This window comes from Acomys minous (genome assembly GCF_964271855.1).
Source record: "Acomys minous genome assembly, chromosome: 15".
Classification (NCBI taxonomy): domain Eukaryota; kingdom Metazoa; phylum Chordata; class Mammalia; order Rodentia; family Muridae; genus Acomys; species Acomys minous.
Genome location: NC_140497.1, coordinates 34,100,995 through 34,120,915, shown reverse-complemented (window position 1 = coordinate 34,120,915; position 19,921 = coordinate 34,100,995). Strand labels below are relative to the sequence as shown.

Here is a 19,921-nt window from a genome sequence, read left to right as displayed (position 1 = left end):
ACAAATAAACTAATTTCATTTACATTCTCTTCTAGCTTTACTTTTAAAGGAGTAAAATGAGATTGTATCTTCAGAATATATTCATTTGTTACAAAAGAGTCACTCAAAGGAGAAATAATAATGTATCATCCTGATTACTGATGCAACACTCGATGACATTCCTCTTTTAAGTATTTAAAGTTCATGAAAATGGTCTAGATGCAAGCTTGCTAAGCAGTTAAGTAGTGTTGGCAACCTTGTTCCTGGACCATTTCTCACCATTTTTTCTCAGTGGATTCAGAAATTGCTTTCGACTCTGAAGCTTCTTTCCACACAGTAACTACATCAAACTTGAACTGATCTGAAGTCAGAGGAAGTGATTCCAGGACCCTGGCTTCATTTGCTGGTTGTGGTTTTTTTTCCCCTGAAAAACAATGTACTTGCCATATTGCGAAGGATTAGGAATGGCACTTGCTGACTTCTAGGCCAAGGAAGTGTGTCTAGTTTTATGGCTTCCAAGGAGATACGGAGCTTTCTTCCTGATTACACTCGTCTCCACACACTGCTCCAGTGGTTATATATTAACTAGTCCTGAGAGAAACCAGCACAGGGTTAAAAACGTAGAACTTATGAACAGTAAAGAAGGTATACCAGAAGACTATTAAAGAGGGAGCTACGGACTATCTATACTCACACAGTTCAACTGAAACATTCCCAATTCTCTCTCACTTACATGATAGCCATTATGGCTTTCCAAGGAAATGACAAGTCTCTGTGTCATTTCATCTGTTTGGATGTGTTCCCCTAGCTTGCTTCAAGTGGATAAGGGCTCAAACATTTGGGGATCATTGCAAGGTACCCAAGGAGATGGATGCCTCTGCAACTGCAATGGCTTTCATGTGAAAAGAGCCAACACAGACTCTTATTTTGTTTGTGATTGATACAGCCAGTTACACTTATAAATGTTCTCCCCCATGGAGAAGGAATTTTAGCACTTGAATGTTAGGAATGTTGATAACTCTGCTCATACACCAATCCTTTGGCCTGACAGAAGGCGCCTCTTGGTTCTCAAAGACTCTAAACTATGTTTATCCCTTAACAACTTATGAGATTCACTTAGGACCCAGCTAAATGAGTGCTCACATTTGCCTGGAATGAGCAACACTTGTTACAAGGCATTGACTCTGTGCCATGGAAATGGCTTTCATCTCTCATGTCCCACAAATGGGCAGACAGGGTGACTCGGGTTCTCAGTATGAGTATTTAACAGTGTCTGACTTCTGAAAAATTTGAGTAATCATTTGAAGGCCACGAGTAGGATACAGATGTAACACAAGAAAATCACTGTATGTTCAAGGGTATAAAATTTTGGTGCTTATTGAAATAACCTTCTTTGTAAACAGCTTTAATGTCTTAATTGCTAATTCTGAAAGCATGTTGATTCCACCACAACTTTAAAGCTACATTGCTCTACTCAAGTTAGGAAGAGCAGACCTTTGCAGCCTTTCACTACCCTGCAAAGGCATGCATAAATCTATCACTTACATGAGATGACAATATGGGAAGCATGTTTGCTAACATGGTAAAAACTTAGCAAAAACATGTTTTGTTTATGTGGACTCATACATTCAAGAATCCAGCAATCAAGCATCAGATAGGAAGCAGAAATGGACAGGAAGAGCAGAGAAACTCCCGGAGTGCGTGGACCTTCGCCTGCTAGTATAATATCCTAGTTTATGATGAAACTTAACTTGTGATGATGAAAAAGGCACAAGGGGGCCAAGAATGAACACCACTAGCCACGGCCATGCCTTACAATGTGGACTGAGCACACTTTGTGAAGAACCCATTCTATTCTGGTGCTTTTCCCCTGACTTTATTTGATTATGTTTGGTAACGGGGATCACAGCCAAAGGCTCGTGCATGTGAGGCAGCTTTCGTTCTACAGAGCTCTATTTCCAGTTCCTTTTCTTCCTGTAAAGGCAGAGGAGGAATCATCATCCCCAACACGTTGGTACTTACCTGTGCATACAACTTGTAAAAGTTAGTGTTCCAACGTGCTATTTAGAGTGCTAGACACTGCCCTAAAAATATGGCGATGGTAAGATGGGTTTTCTCCCGAGACATATGCTTTCCAGTGTGCCATTTTTCTTCCTTTTTAGATTGGCCATCTATGGTCAACAAAGTGAAACTGTTTGACCCGTGCGTGCATCGGGCCAAGGCAGCTGATTATTTCTGAACTCTGTTTGAACTTACTCAGCTGCAAAGGAGAACTAATCATTCCTAATCCAGGGTAAATCTTCATCACCAGCAAACAGAGGGGTCTGCTGACATGGCACACAGAATGTCAAGTTGGCGGCTATCAGTTTCCCAGTGGTATGCCTAATCTCTTAAATGACAGCGGATGGCAACTTCAAAAATAAGTGGAGCTGGCAAAACCTTTACATGCAGGTGGTTTAACTGTTTTTCAATTGCTTTGTTTTAAATATCGTAATTAGCTTTCACGTATTCCTTTTAGTTCTTTTAGGTGCATCTCCTTATTTTGAAAACTTGAGAACTTGAACTAGATTTTACAAGTGTGAGCAAGTGAGCTGGGGCTGTATCTCAGTTGGCAGGTTGCTGGCCTAGTATGCAGCGAGCCTTGATCACTGACAACCCATAAAGCTGGGTGTGGTGGAACAAACCTGTAATCCCAGAAGAGAGATGAACTGGACATTCAAGGTTATCCTTGTCTCCATAGGGAGTTAGTGGGCAGCCTGAGATACACGAGAGCCTACCTCAAAACAATAGTATAGACAAGCAAAAAATATTAAAGAAAGGTAAAAATCACCTCCAACTTCAGCATATAAGAAAATGACTATTGGCATCTTAGATTTTTGATTGCCTCTCCCTTCTTCTGGTTGTGTTACTTGGGGTCTTTGAGAAGAGCTGGTGTTTGCTTCTAAACAAATATTTGTATAGAACCCATGCACTTCTCTAAAGTAGGCCAGGTAAGAGCAGCCACACTTTCTCTATTCTGTATGTGTGCACCCTCTGAATGCTTGCTCACTTCTTTCTGATGCCGAGTGACTGTCCACACCACTATGAGCAGTTCCCCAGGGCAAGACTGTAGCTGGTCACCACTGAGCTCACACGGCCTAGAGAATAAGAGTTTCTCAGTGACTATCTGTCAATGAACTCACTCTTACAAGGATGCCAGGGTTTGTGGTAACAGGTTTTCCCTCCCTTCCTTTCTCCTGCCCTCCATCTCTCCCTCCCTCCCTCCCCTCCATCTCTTCCTCCCTCCCTCCATCTCTCCCTCCCTCCCTCCCCTCCATCTCTCCCTCCCTCCCTCCATCCCTCCCTCCCCTCAGTCTCTCCTTCCCTCCCTTCTAACTTGCTTCTTTCTTTTTAATTTATTTTTGTATTATGGATTTTATTTCATCTTTTTTGTGTGTGTGAGGGGAGGACAGAGTCTTGCTACGCAGCCCAGGCTAGGCTTGACCTTGTGACAGTCTTGTCCTGACTCCTATCAGGCCTGCACCACCACATCCTGTTAATGGTACCATTTCTTTAGCATTTTCTATATCCCAGTCTCAGCTGTACACAGTCAGAGTGTGTACTCCATTTATTCTTCACCAAACCTGTTGAAATAATTTATCACTATTTTTTTCTTTTCTTCTTTATTTTTTTGCAAGAAGCATAACTTAAAATACTAACATCAGTGGCAGCGGGTGATGGGGGCATGGGGGGACAAAAACAACTTTTGTCCAACATCTAAAAACTGGCTAATATGCTAATTTTGTTAATATTCACTCTTTATGGAAATTGCATTTTTGAGTCAAATTCTATGCTTTTAAAATGAAGAATTAAATAGTGCTATCATTTACTTAAAAATTATATGAGGGAAATGGGAAAAATCATGGTGTCAGCTAGAACATTTGACTTAAGGAAATTGAACAATTATATTTAATGGCAGGCTGCATTTCCATAATTACTTGCATATGTATGTAACAACAATAATAATTAAAGAAAAAGAAGTCATGAGCTTGAGAGGGAGTGGAAGTGAACCCAAGAAGGAGTGGAAGGAAGAGAGAGAGAGAGAGAGAAAGAGAGAGAGAGAGAGAGAGAGAGAGAGAGAGAGAGAGAGAGAGGGAGGGAGGGAGAGAGAGGGGATACTATGTAATTTTATTTAATTAAATAAAAAATTTAAAAAACAAGATACTGCAAAAATATAAATTGTTTTTTTAAAGAAGAACTAAAAATGTCTTGTAGAGTCTTGTTGATCAAGCATGCATTAGCAGGTAGGAGGTTATGTCGTCTACAGAGGCAGTAGAGTGAAGCTACATGTGACCACTACTGTGTTCCTCTTCTCTTGATGGGGGCAACACCCATGCCCTAATGGTTTCCTGAATTTGCTTGACTCCTTTGTGATAGCTGAAGTCTCCCTAGCTGCTTCCTAGGTGCCCTTATGAAGACATCTCCAGCAAGCATGCCTCATCCTGCATGCTGAGACCCTCACCCCTTCCTTCCCACTTTGGTTGAGTCTATAGCCATCCCTCCTGTCACTTGATCACCCACAAATCTTTTCTTTCAACATCCCAATGACCCATTCTTAGAGGATCATGCACAGGCCTGCTGGGATCCATCCATCGGTCTCATCAAAGGGTGTATTATGGGTGGCCCTTCACACCACCTGCATGACTTTACAAGACTGTCAAGGACAAAGAGTTAAGCAGTGTTTTCTCGTAAATATCTACAGTTAGTTAATTGTCACCAGCATTCCTTGTGTCACATAATGGTACTATGAATTACTTAGTTTTACATTACATTTTTGTGATGTTCACTACCACAGTCTTGCTCACTTTAGAGTGGTAACTAAGTCCTGTGGGGTTTTGTTCCAGTAGCCTTCAGCCTGAGGTGCAACCCTTCCAATAAACAAGATAAGGAAGGTGTAATTTTTTTTGAGGAATTTTTACTGTTTCCCACAATGGTTACAGTGGCTTAAATTCTCGTTGATGGTAAATTTGAATGCTATTGAAGTTGGGCCTTGATTAAGATAGGGTTTTGGTATTTACTTGGGAAAGCAAGCATCAAGAATTTCTTTAACAAGAGAAAAAAAGAGAGAAATAATTATTGACATTTAGATAACATGCGCCCCCACCCCTTGCTTTCATATGAATGGTGTATGCGCCAATCCTGTAAGACATTGACTGTCATTGTATCTAGGCTTCTTTGCCTGAACTTATAAGACATCTCTCTTCTCAGGGCCTTTTCTTGTCATCCCCTCCAACATAGAGTTCCTATGGGTTACTTTTGTAACTTTTGTATAACAGGCTCTCATCTTCTATAGTCTACTGCATAATTAATGTTCCTGTCTCAGTGAACTGAGCTCCCCTAATGGCTTCCTAGCTCAACGCCCGCCCCCATCATATCTTCTACCACAGACACATGCTAGCTCCCTGATAGGAGTACAATAAACAAACAAATTAATAATGTGGAAAGTATCAACTTGAAAACACAGTTACAGCTGGACATGGTCTTGCACAGCTTTAATCACGGCATTTGGGAGGCAGAGGCAGGGGGGGATCTCTGTGAGTTTGAGGCCAACCTGGTTTACATAGTGGGTTCCAGGACGTCCTGTTCCAATAAATAAACAGCAAAACAACAACAACAAGAGGATACATTACAATCTCAACATTTCCACTTCCATCTGGTGTCTCCTTAAATTTGCACCCAGAATATAGGGTCTCCCTCATTCTCTACTCCCCTTTATCAGGTGTCTCTTGGTAGAGCTGAGAATTGAACCCATGGAACTTGAGGCCAGGCCCTTAGTCCATGCATTCTTCCCCTGAGGTCTACCCTCAATTACTCCCCCTTATTGAGAACTTTTTAACAGTAGATAGAAGTGGCATGGCTAGCTACTTTGTATTAACTCGGCAATTGAGACACTCACTTTAGAAGTCTTGTAAGGAAGAATGAAAGGACCTGTCTTTGTATGATCATGCCCATCTGCCAGAAAGGACAGAAAGGACTTGGTATCTTAGTTCACTTAGAAATATAAACTCATAGGACTGGTATGTTTCTTGAGCAAATATGTTGATAATGGTCTTATAATCATTTTGCCACTGATGTTATACTTGCCAGGTAGAATACTGATTTATTTCCCAAGAGAATGCACTGACCAATGACTTCTCTGATCAGTGGGAATCAGTGTTTCCAATGCCAGTCACCCAAGGAGCCATCCTATCTTGTTAGCCAGATAAAATACTCTCCCTCGCTCTGGGATGCATCAGCTAGGATGAACATGGAGGTCTTGGAAACAAGTAGCTTCTAGTTAGAAATGTGAACGCTTGAGGTTCCAACCAACACTCTTCTTAGTTCTTTCTGAACTTGAAAGCTCTTTTGGTTAGGTGACCCAAAGGATGGCGCGCGCGCGCGCGCGCGCGCGCGCGCACACACACACACACACACACACACACACACACACACACACACACTGTGCTGAAGTCCTTCTGGGTCCCCTATTCCCTGAAGGCTTTTTTCTGCACCATGAACTTCCAGGACCTCTGCTCACGGACTGGGGTGGAAGCACAGTGCAATAAAACACCCAGGAATCTGGGAAACGGGCAGTTCACGGGTAGAACATTCTCTAGGAAACAAGTTGATGATCCTAATCTTTGCATTCCTGACAGTTACAAAAATAAATGTCAAAGCTCCAGAGGGAGGAAATAGAGTTTTGAGGGCATGTTTTTTTAATTTCTTTCAAAGGAAGAAAAAAAAATTAGGGTTTCAAATGTTTATGATGTAATACGACATCCCATGACAATCTACAGCCCATGTCAAATCACTTCACTGGATCACAGTTCTTCCGAGGCAGTGATGGGACACTGGGTCAAAAGGACAGTGACTTTTCAAACTGCACCAGGATATTTATGACTTTGATTATCATTTGCTTTTATTAAATAAGGGTGATGGTATCTTCTGCCCTGCCGATAAATCTAAACATTAATTTAAAATGTAGCCAAATACTTTCTACACTGAGGAAGGGAGTTTTTGTCTAATTTAAGGGAAAATGTCATCAGTCATGTAAGTTTTATAGGATTAAAGCTTTGGGAGAAAGGAAGTCAATGACATAATCAGATTTCAGACCAAATCTCATCTGAAAAGACATGTTTCTATGTGAAGTCAGAGAATTCAGTGTCTGAGGCCCAGACCTAAGAAAACCCTTTCCCCTAAGCAGGTATAGTCATAAAGGGTGACTATTGTTTCTTTGATAAATTAGAAGACTATCCCTTGCCTGTTTTTTTTTTTTTTTAATTCTCGGATGTCACTGCCATGAGGCTAAGTTGTTCTCGAGACTAAATTGTGGAGGAAGTTGATAGTGTGCTAAATGAGGCAAGTTATTTTCTATTGTGCAAGGACTATCTTTGTTCAAGATACCTTGAAGACTTCAAAGGGTTAGACATTAGCTGAGTGTTTTACCTAAAAAGGACACAAACCCCATATAAAAATCTCTTAACAAAGAGAACATGTATCTAAGGATGTATGGACCATATTAATTTTTTCATGATGAAAGTTGCATGGAATCACTCTTCACCTCTTTAACTTAACCTCCACTCTCTCACATATATCATATTTACAGCCACATTAATCTACACATCTATAACTGATTCAGACTAGTGTCCAACCAGAATTTATTTTTGTCCAAGCCTATGATGGAGTAAACAGCTAAACCATTGTTGATTTCTCATGGAATTTACTTTTGCATGGGCTAATTAGACATATAAAGAGAAGCATCATTAAAATGGCATAAAAATACAACGTGCAAAGTGTATGGAGAAGCTAAGTATGTGACTCTGCTAGGTCTTTCTTTGGCAGAAAGATGAAGAAAATGTTTCTGGGCACCTCTGAGTCACATGCCCCCCAAAAGTTCCTTGTATGTTTATCATTTTTTCAGCCTCTTCTCTAAGAGTAAAGTCATGATAGTAGTGAGGACAGGACAAGTGCTGAATTTCAGCATCCTTCGAACTGATCACGTTGAAGGTTTTTTGGAGGAATACTGTCTGCAGCTTCGCTGGAGCGATGTCTCTATGTTAAGAGCGTGTTCTGTTCTTGCCGATGACCCAGGTTTGAAGCTCTGCACTGACACCCTGCAGCTCATAACCAGCATATAGACGAATCAGACCCTCAGGTCTCTGCAGACACTGACACATGAGCACAACCCACGCACAGGCATACATACATGTAATTAAAAAGGAAAACAATCTTAAAATTCCGTTGCTTTCCGAATTCTAAGTATTTAAACTTTTCGTTTGCTTGAGTCTACTTGGAAGCTGTGATTTCGGTTGCTTATATAAGGTCTTCCTTTTTATGGGTTTTCAACTTAAGAAGATCTCCCTAAATTGACATCATTTTCTGGTTTAAGCTCTCTAATTATACTCCAAAACATAAGAAGAAATATCTTAAAATTTGTAGTGTTTGAATTATCTTCTTTACGCTAGCTTAAATAGAAGGCAAATGTGAATTTGTCCATGATGATCTTGTTTTCTCAATGGGTGTGAATATAACCAGATGCTTTTAGAAGGAACAGAAATCACATTTCCTTGTGTGAATTATTCATGACACTCCCGTTACATGTGAGCTATACCCAGGTCCTGGAAATATTCTTGTGTTATGAAATTGTTGAAGTGTAGTGAGTGCCTTTTTATTTTCAGGAAGACTATATTTTGTTTAAAAAAAAATAATAGTGCTTCCTAAAGTTTTAATTTTTTCTTTTCTTCTGTTTCGAGATTCCAAAAAGAATGGGAAAAAAAAAGATACGTTTCTTTATTTACTTTTTTATCTCTGGGTAGAAACGGCCTTTTAAGAATTTCATGTCAGCATTAGTACAGTGTGGATGGAAAATCTGATTACTAAGGGCCATTTATTCAATCTGTGAATGCTGACTGAAGATTTAGTGGGCCAGCCTGTTCCCTGAATGCCTTCAATGGCCCCAGCTGCCATCTAAAGCTAGAATGAGTTGAGTTTTGCTTGTCACTTTTATTTTACCTATACACTGTTAATTTTTTTTTTTTAACATTAGCTACTCACATGACTTCCCTTTACCGACAGTTAGGTAGCAGACAGGCACACAAGGCGTCCTCACTGTAGCAACACCTGATTGGTTCTAACATTTTCATCGCCACCACTGTGTTACATAAATGTCCAGAGCTCTGTGGGAGTGGCAGCAAATGTCTGCATTCCTAGCCCTTGGGAAGCAGAGGCAGGAGGATTGGAGGTTTGGAGCTAGCCTGGGCTACCTAGTGAGACCTCTTGCAAAAATAAAAACAAGGGAGTCAGGGAAATGGTTCAGTGGTTAAGAGCAGCTGATGTTCTAGCAGAGGACCCAGGTTAACTAGGTTCCTGCATCTACATGATAGCTCACAACCTTCTGAAACTCCAGGGGGTTCTCGGAGGACCTCATACCCTCTCTGGACTCCACAGATACCGCGCAACGCCCTGCACAGACAAAGTGGAGGGAAAACATCCATACATATAATAAAACTAAATAAATCTTTAAGAACAATAACAAGGAAAAAAATCTAGATCAATTAAGAGACCAGTTTTTTTTAAAAGGTGTTTACTCTCACAGAATAAAAGATAGTCTTTACCATATGATAATAGAGCTAACAGATTATGTGCACTTGTCTCAGGACACACCATATCTTCAGCAGACGACACAGCTGAGCACAAGAATCACTTGGAGGTATTGTTATCTAACCCTCTTTCCTCTATTAACTTCAGCAGGGAAAATGGCATGATAAGGTGTGAGGGCACACTGATAAGCCACAAAATGTCAGCCCCCTTTTCAGCACCCACTGTAGGCTTCCTAAGCACTATTGTTGGGTTCTTCCCCAAAGTTGTATTAAGTATGGGTTATTTAATGTCCTGATAAGGCCAGTGGTAGCTGAGCCTTAGTTAGCAGATGGAGAAAGAGTCCCCACAGTCATTAGCTCAGGCACATTTTTACCAGGGATGCCAACACTCTGCCAGCCACTTCCTTGGAGGTCTAAATGCTCCTGAGACGCCAGTGATCCTAGACTGGATGTAGGTGCACAGACTTTGTCGAAGATGACAGAATGAACAATTAAGCAAAAGTATCTTTTCCAGTGTGGTTGGAATGTAGATAGGTTTTTGTTGTTGTTTTGTTTTTTATACACTTAAGAATGTCACTACAGTCCTACTGGCATTCGTACTTCCTGTTAGAAATATTCTAAGTATCGACACTTTTGGTCAGAAGCCCTTTTTTGTTGTAGTTTGTTGGTCTTCATGGCTGATCTTTACAAGCACCTTAGTCTCTAAATCAGTGGCTCTCAACCTTCCTAATGCTGCAACCCTTCCATTCAGTTTTTTTATGTTGTGGTGATCCCCAGCCATAAAATTATGTTTGTTGCTACTCAATAACTGTAATTATGCTACTGTTATGAATTATAATGTAAATATCTTAGGCAATCCCTTGAAGGGGTCATTCAACTCACAGGTTGAGAACATTGTTTTCAAGGATGCCAACATGGAGAAGAACATAAGGGAATGTGACAGGGACATTTATGTCGCCTCTGGTCTCAACTCCAACCATTCCAGAAAAAAGAAAATGAAATGATTCCTTTCCCCATTGGCTGGCCTGGACTCACCTTGATAATCTGTCAGAATGTTAGCTCAGACTTAAGGCCCCAAGTGCTGCTTTCTTAATAGTACATAAAAGTATATCCTTCTGAAGATAGGTGGTATGATTCATTAAAAGAAAATCCCTTTTAATATTTGCCCTCCTTTGTGAACACTTCTCAAAGGAAAAGTAGAGAAACTGAAATGTCTGTGCTGGATAAAAACACCCCAAACTAAGAAAACAGGCAAATGCACATTTTTAAAGCACATGAAAATTTTGAGTAAGCCTCTTTCTTACTTGATTTTCACATATTTACAATAAATGCATAAAAATAACATAAAAATATTACTGAGATATTTCTGAGGAGAATAAGAATTTTTTTGAGATGACTCTTGACTCTTGCTTAGATTCAGGAAGAATGACAGCTTTTTAAATTTTGCTCAAATAAAACCTTCCAAAGAGCAAGCAAAAAACAATGCTAGACCTATATATACCTGACTCTAATAGTAATGAGAAAACTGGGGCTTTTTGGCCAAAATTCCTATTTAATAAACTAGCACATTTCCGTTTAGAAGACTGGAAAGTGTGGTACCCTATGTAAGTCTGTCACACTGTAAGCCTCCCGGGCCCTGTCTCAGCAGGTTCTCTGTTCTCCAACCAGCTAATACAGCCTTGATTGAATTACGCTGGACCAAAGTTATTGGGGCCACTTTTAGAGATCAACAGTCACAGGAGTGCTCCCCTACTTGTGTCTTAGCATTTTCAGAAATGATTTATAGGTATTTTGAAACACTCAATATAACTCCGAGCAGGGATGGTTTAGAATAGGCGTATTGGTAACAAAGAATGATTCATGTCCTTTTTGTACAAGTGTCAGAAAATTGCCAAAGGCAGTCATCTGTTATATTGCTTCCTGCAAAAACGCAATGGCGAGCCATTATACTACCAAATATCTTTATGTTTAAGAAAGTTCTTGACATATTACTTAAATATGAAGTATAGATGTTGATTCAGAGGCATGGTGAGATTGTTTCCTAAAATCAAATTGTTACATGTGACTTGAGATACTCGATTCATTTGTCTTTAGGATAAATATCAAGCCTTACTTACTATTTAATTATAGGATGCTAGACATTAACATCAGCAGGAGATAGCTAACATAGACCTATAGAGCCTAGCGCATTAATGAGAAACTTATACTTAACCCATTTTCATTAAAAAATTCCAATCCTCAATAGATATTAAATTGTCTAGAAATATGAATTTAAGTATGCCCTAGTATTTTCCTTTCTAACTTGAAACATACAGATATCTTGAACTCTCTAATCTGAGCTATGTAGAAACATTCATACTAAAGTAAAGACTACTTTTGCCTTGAACATAGGTATCTTAAGAGATGGGGAATTCATTGTACGTAAATTTCCTGATGCATCCATCACTCCTGTGGATGACAACGTTCTATCAATTTCCCCACAAATAGGGTGACTAGAATATTTTTTAAATAACAATTATGCCATTATCTGGGGGGAAATGTAAGTTTCCATTAGGACTGGGTCTACAGCTAGAGTGACACCAGACTCTCACCTAGGAACACACGTGAGGGGAAGGAGGCGGGGCACCAGTGATTGACAGCTGAGGGAACCTGGAAGCATCGAGGTTTAATTGGGCCTATGTAAACAAACTTTGCTACTAGTACTCAGTTGCTTGGTCCCCCTCCAGACCAAAGCCTCCTCTTTCTCAGCTTCAGTATGAAACGCTATTTCTCAGGTACTCCGCTTACATTGTACTCCGCTTTTGATCAAAAGCCGATTCACGACAAATCCCAAATAGGGATGGTCACTTTTTCATTTTCTCCTGAAAATTTTGCCGCTTTATTTAAAAGTTAGCTTTAAAGATTTTCTTTCCGAAAATGACTATTTGATACGAGACTTTCATGCTCTTATGAAACTGTGGTCCCAGAGTGACATTTTCACATCCGAGAAGTTGAAGTTGATCTCTCTCTCTCTGTCTCTCTGTCTCTCTCTGTCTCTCTATCTGTCTCTCTCTCTCTCTCTCTCTCTCTCTCTCTCTCTCTCTCTCTTTCTCTCTCTCCTGTATTTACAGTAACTAATAGTGAACCCTGAGTTGTCTTCATGCTAGGTTCTAAATGCTGTACAAAGTGCTGTAGAATCAGAGACCAGTAAAGACTGTGCAAACCTGTGAGCAGAGGCAAATGCCTGATGTTGCTGCAGACAGAGAGCAAGTGGGTTGCTACATGTGTTAAGGAACAGTTGGGTGTGGGGGCACCCTTGCTGGGCTCTCGCGGGTCCACCAAAAGTAGCTGGTGCTGCTTGGAGAGTTAAAGGGACCATCTACAGTAGAAGGTATTAACATTTGCCAGTGTTTCGTAGCCAGTTTCAGAAATTATAAAATATTTGACTTTGCCAAGAGGAGAGTTGGGAATGGCAGAAGGTGAGTCTAAAATTAGGCAAAAACCACCAAGCAAAGTGTTTGTAGAAGAAGAGGACCCTCTGAACTCCATTCTTAGGGCTGCTAATGTGAGGCAGCACAGAACTGGTTTTGAGGTCGCCAGCTTCTATGGCTGCTGCTTTAAATGGTTAAGCAACGTGGGGAAATAGAGCTGGGGTAGGTAACGAGTGTGCGTATCCATCTTCCTGTAATCTCACATGTTCTTCCCCAGAAAAAGACACCACAAAGTCAACAGGGCACACCAAGGTGAGCTTGCTGCAAGCATTTCTACAACCTGTTCTAAAAAGTTACCCCAGGAGAAATTAATAGTGAATAGTTTCCTTGCCCCGTGTTTGTTAATTCTAAGAATCCTTTGTTGGTAACATAAAAAGGGAATGAAATTAAAAATGGGCTCTTTTTATTTTAACCATTCATTTTGTTCTCACTGAATTGTTGACATGGCTGAGATTTCTATTCACAGAATTTAATGCTGTCTGTTCTCTTGCTGTTCCTTGGACTCTAACCTAAGGACAGTCCCACCATCTCAGCATTATATCCCACAGAGCACGTCCCACTCGGTCAGAGCCATGTTCACACACACACACATCCTTATCCAACACGCGTTCACCTTTCATCCGTCTGTGTTGAGGAGTCTTAGTCTAAATCTTTATATCCTGAATACTAATGGCAGAAAGAAAGTTATAAAAAATCCCCGTTATTGCACTTTATGACTTGCTCCTGAGGGGATGCTAACATATGAGACAGGTGATTAATGTCCACGTACATCAGTGCAAACATCACAATTAGCATAATCACAAGACCCCTTATTCCTGCTACGTTTTGCCAGAAAAAGACAGCAAATAATGAATTACTTCTTGGAAAAATATCACAGTTACTATGGTACTTGAAATTTTACGGTAAACTCCATCTTTAGCTGGGTGTCAGAAGTTTTTTTTTATCAGATAGAAGTTTTCAGAAGCTATCAGAGAGTTATCAGAAGTTTTCAGCCAAATAATTCTATTTTCAACAGGATTATGAGAAATCTGACCTTCCTGGTACACCAGCAGGGGAACTGACTTAGGTAAGACTGAAATGGTGGCTAAAGTAGGCTTTAGTCATTTCTTGGCCCATTCCTTGACAAAGAGTTTGATTTGGTTGAGCAATTTTGATCCACATTATCAGCTTGTTTCTAAGAGCCTATAAAAACCAAAGAAATGCTTACACAGGGGCAATGCCCTAATCAATTCAAAGTCTGGGCCACTTTCAGGCAGTGACCAGCAGCAGACGTCCCTCCCATTATTGGTGTGACTATCTGTAGGAAGTACGTGGTGGTTTTTTGTTTGTTTCACTGTCCTATGAAATCTACTTGTGAGAAAAAGCACACAAGAAAAGAAGTTTTCCTGCCACATGCTATAGCTTCACTTGAGTTCAATGCAAAGACTTTTCTTTCCCTGGATTCGGAGCCTGGGGAGGACAATGAGGGTGTTGTGCTCTGGGGTAGCCTGGCATGCAGGACATTGGGAGAGGAGGTGTAAGCAACTTTGCAATACCTACAGTGTTTGCTCTATAACTGCCGGGGACTAAATCAAACAGCACACTGGGCCATTCAGTCCAGAGTAAGCAAGTACAAAATCCACTGCCTATTATGACATACATAGGGACCAGAAAAATCCTTACTCTAAAGGTGTGCATAGGTGTAAAGATTTAAAACATTTATGAGGCTTAAAGACAAATACTTCACAGCTTGCATGCTGCCGGTTTACTGTGTAGTTCTTTTAACGTGTCAAAGGGCAAGTCACAAAAGAATCCATTGTTCTGTCGGAGAGAAAGGTTATTGGCTAGCAGGTCTATCCAGAAAGACAAGCCATCATAGTTTGTTAAAACAGTAAATATTTATTTTAAATCCTAACACAAAACAACAGTGCTTTCTTCTTTATCATACAATTTCTGGAACCTCAACTCACCGAGAAAACTCTATCTTAGACACTGTTTTGTGGAACAACATGTGCGTTTCCTCCTTAATTTCAGTTTATAATGATCGATGTAAAATTTCCAAGTTAAGTTTTGCTTCAATTCATTTGTGTGCTGAGCTTTCAAAAGAGGGGAAAAGCTTACCTCTGTCAGTCAAGTGAGCCGCCAGGAGCCCCTTTCTCAGCCCTCAAGCTTCAGCGCGTAGGAGCAGATGCTCTGTGAGGCAACAGTCTGTTAACAGGAAGCAGGTGAACCCGAGAGCGGCCGCTTGCGTTCCAGCTCAGTGCCCATCCGAGCACACACCTGCTTTCCCAGACCTGCGGCTCATAAGCAACAGCCTCGCACAGGACCTGTGCAAGTAGAGGGCGACACCCTCCCTTCAGAGCCCCAGTTCTCTCAGCTAGGGATCTGCTGAGATAACTGTGCAACGAAGGCTTGCCTTCCAGAGACAAAACCCTTTCCTGCAGCCGGCGAACGGATACGCAGCATTCTCACCCTGCATTCCCCGTTCTCCAATCAGCTAATTGCAGGGGCAGCTTGTCGCAGGGGCAGCTTGCGGGCACATGTGGCTGCAATAACTGTGCATTAGCATGCCCGTTGTGGCTCCCTTCTTTCAATTTTTTTAAAAAATGCTTCTTCTACGGTGAAGCTCTATGCCACACAGCTTTCCATAAGTAAAATGGCTGGTCCTCTCAGCGCTGCTGCAGACAGCTCATTGGGTTCCACCGGCTTTTCGTAGCCATAGCAACAGCCAACAGACAGACTTAGCAAGCATGGCTGATCATGTGCAGCGCACGACACAGCTTGTTAATTTCTTTTTTCTTTCTTTTTAATCAAACTCATCATTTTTTTTCCCCGAAGGAGGGCAGCTTGTGTTACCTTTCTAAAATTTTCACCAAGAGCGCAAGCGCCCTCGGTCGCCTCCTCCCACCCCGCCCCCGCCCGGCTTTTCTGGGGGAACTTTTGTTGTATGCGTCAGTGTTACTCTGTGAGATTGAGGAAGCAAAGCTGTATTTTCATCTATCCGGGTTAATAATATGCATATCGCCGGAGAGGCGCTAATTGGGAACATGGGCAAAAAACCAGGTTTGACCTTGGAGTCATAGAAGGGCTGGAAGGAGACTGGTAAACGTGGACGGACAGCTGTGGTTTTTGTTTTCCAATGACAACCTTATAGCCAGCTTAATTCAAACAAAGCCCAGTGAATTGTCTGTTATATCTGGTCAAAATAATAATAGTCTAGTCAGACGAGCTAGCTTATCGACTCCGACTTATCCATTTATCTATAGAACGTGTTTAATATCTTTATACATCGCACAGTTTAAAGTAGAACTTTTAAAAGTTCTATTGCTGTTTCTGTAGAAAACTACCTTTAACTCAGTTATACTTCCCCCCCCCCCTAATTTTAAAATACTTTAAAACATCCAAAGCAAATGAAAACTCCTTTGAGAATTTAAGCACTACCTTCAAGGCAGGAGTCGATTAGATTGCATTCCACACTTTCTTAAAAGCTCACCTCCTCCGGGAATCTTCCATGCTTAATTCCTTTAACGATTTAAATCTTCTAAAATCCCCCCAAGCTCTTTCTCCTCTTTAAGCGTTGTCACTATTCATACTCCAGTTGATATATTTTCAAGCGGGGTCCTACTTAGGTTTGCTTCTAGAGCTCTGTTCGAAATAGTTAATACTTTGGACTTGTAAATAGGCAAGTTTCGTTTGCCAAGCAGACATTGATTTCTATTTTGTAAGTATTGCATTTTCCTGCCCAAGCTAACATTTTTGGCCTTCTGTAGTCATTTCCAGGGTCAATGTGACAAGAGCTCTGTGCGTGTAGATTTAGGGGATCCTGTTTCCTCTCCCTGGCCGAGCAAACTCATATTTGATCTGCACACGATCTGTATGTCCAGGAATAAAGAGGGAGTGACACCTTCCTGCTAGGTTAGAGTTCCTACACTTTTTCTTACCATTGGAGTTACCCTCTGCTAAGTCACCGAGTTGGCTGTCCTGAGCAGGTCACTACAATTCCTTGAGCAATGTCTGCTTTTCCATCTCCTCCCTCTGCCTCCTAAGTGCTAGAATTACAGGGATGTACCACTGTGTCTCACACCACACAGAAGGAACTTGGCAATTTCTTTTTATTTGTGATGGGCTGAATCTGCTGATGTTGAACCCAAGGTTGCAGGGATGTTGTTACACACAGCTCTGGATAAGAGCTTGGGTCCTCTTTGGCTTTTGATTTATATCAAAAAACCTCTCTCTTCAAACTCTGTCTGGCATGGCTTATCAAACTCTCTCTCGTCCTATGGGTCCTCTCTAATTTTTATTCTTCTGGTGAAAGTGCTCATTTTAAACGCTGTGATGAACAGGCTAACGCCTTGGGCCCGACAGTCCTTTGCTTTGTTCTCATCAGTCAGGATGTTTGCTATTATCTAGTTTTCAAATGTCTGCCAGGGCGGTGGCTGCAAAGTCATCATGTATTATAGTTTTATATTTTACCTGTCTAGTCACTTACCAAATTGAATATCCCATCACTTGGGGATCTTTTAGGTCACCTTCTCTGTGAACTTCTTATTGATAGTTTTGTTTATTTCCTCTCTTGAAGTATTATCTTACAGTGAAATTTTAAGGTGAAATGTCCATAAAATATTTTCAAATTGCTATATATCATAATTATATTTGTTATGTAATTAAGAGTTAATAAGATGTCCATTGACATATAAAGATAATACATACACTATTTGGGGGTTTATTATGGGAAAAAATGAAGATTTGAGGATGGAAATTTCTACTTGGACATTATGTTCTATATGAAAGCACATACTGCCACACTAGAATATGATTTTCTAAAATAAGTACAGTGTGTATTTAGAAATAATATTAGATAAAACATTAATATTATACAATGTCTATTATCTGTCATCCTCTTAAGAGCTAAGTTGTACCACATACAAGTTTATATTATCTGTAATTTATCTGTCTTCTCTCCATTAACTACTTATTTATCATCTAAGTGCTAAGTTATACCATACACAAATATATTTATATCTATTATCTATCTTTTGTCAATTATCTACCTATTTGTCTATCAGTTATCATCTCTAGCTATCATCTATCAATCTATCATCTATCTACCTATCTTCTATCATTTATCTATCTATCTATCTATCATCTATCTACCTATCTTCTATCATTTATCTATCTATCTATCTATCTATCTATCTATCTATCTATCATCAATCTCTCTATCTCTCTATTATCCATCACCTCTTTCTAAATGAAGGCAGTGCAAAGCGTTTCATGTTGCAAGTCTTTTTAAGTGAAACAAAATGAAGTATGTGGAATCGGTAACCATCTTAAGGCTATGGTCACTTGATGGTACAGAACTTCTTAGTAAAGTTAAAAACAAAGAGTGATAAATGATGGACCAACTAAGGTATTATTGTTCTTATTCAAAAGGTATTTTGGTAAGAACGCTGGAGAATATTTGTACTTTTTTTTTTTTTAAGAATTTACTGTTTCCCTGCATTTGCTGCTCTTCGTGTCTAGATCATAAGCCGCTTATCCACTGGTTCCCAAGTTGAAATACTTCTTAATCTTGTTCCTTCTTTGCCATGAAGCTCAATGAGAGCATTGTTGCTTAGAATCAACATGCTCCTCAGGCAACACCTATCCTAGAGCCTTCGTCTCTGAGTCCTACCCAAAGATCCTGTCTCTAGAGCAACAAAGAGACTCTTTGTAAGAATCACTGTGGGGAGTAAAGCTGGAGTATGGTTTGTTTAATGGAATAACATGGTTTCATAAAGCTCATGCAGTAGTTCCTAATTCCTAATAACAAATGGAATGGGCCCGATCAGTACAATCTTCCGTGTTTAGCCATTTTTCACAAGGACAGGAGGAATGTGCATCCTAAATGGGACTATGATGGGAAGTGTGGCTGTCACTTTGGACAGGATTAGGAAGTAGGTTGGAGATTGAAAACTAAAGCAAGTTGGGTTTGGTTCGCAGATTCCATCTTCTAAGATGTTGTACTAAAAAACAGAGAGAGACCTCCGCAGGCTGCTGAGTACACGATGTTGTACTGAAAAGCAGAGACCTCAGGCTGTTGAGTACAGGGCTTTGTATCCAGCAAAGAATCCCAATTTCCATTAATATCCAGAGTGACATTCACATATCCGCCCCTGCCCCACCTCATCCCCTGCTGCGACACCAAAACCAGACCAGTCTAGTGAAGACTTTTCAGAGATCCGCATATCAAATGAGTCAAAATTAGGAAAAGGATTACAGGAGAACAAAACCTTCTCACAGGAGAAATGGTGAGAATGACGATGCCAGCAATATGAAACTTTAAAAAAAAAAAAGTGATATGAAATCTATGCACACGGCACTACCAAGTGTGCATCAGTGAAGACTATCCCATTAGGAGTAATCAAAACCCTGGCATCATTCTGCATCCCTTCCGGAATAACAAGTAGTGGCAAAAGATGGCAAGAGATGCAGGGAGTAGAGCGAGCAAGGCCTAAGAAGCTATTGGCTGCTCCGTTAATAACAATGTCCCTCTAGGTATTCCCAGCCTGTCCCAACCTCTTGGCTTGCAAATGACTATGATTGCAGAAGCTGAAAGGAGAGGTCACCCTACAGTCTGCAGTTCCATGTGTCTGTAGGAGCCTGGGGAGGGGGGGTTGTTGTTCAGTAACACCAACTAACCCACAATTACACTACCCACTCACCCGCTTCCTGTTCTGAGAACTAACCCCTTGAGTAAACAGAGTTTTTTCTACACCAGCTCAAGGCCCTGCATTGAGTGCACTGTGTGAGTTTGTGAGTGGCCTAGGGGAAGCTGTCCCTGGGCTCATTGGGAGTGACTGCATTTCCTCACCAGAAGCTTGAAAAGTAGCCATG

General features: G+C 40.6%; 1 protein-coding gene across 17 annotated transcripts in view; it reads right to left on the bottom strand.

The window, feature by feature from the left end:
- Positions 1–15,926, bottom strand: part of SORBS2 (sorbin and SH3 domain containing 2) — a 203,954-nt gene extending 188,028 nt beyond the window's left edge. For 5 of the 17 annotated variants that reach the window (XM_084758923.1, XM_084758925.1, XM_084758926.1 and 2 more), the window contains exon 1: positions 15,167–15,925. The gene's annotated coding sequence lies outside the window, so the exon portion shown is untranslated. Of the gene's footprint in view, positions 1–15,166 lie in introns of all 17 variants that reach the window. The other 12 variants (XM_084758917.1, XM_084758907.1, XM_084758924.1 and 9 more) reach the window with 5 other exon arrangements.
- Positions 15,927–19,921: the final 3,995 nt, after the last annotated feature.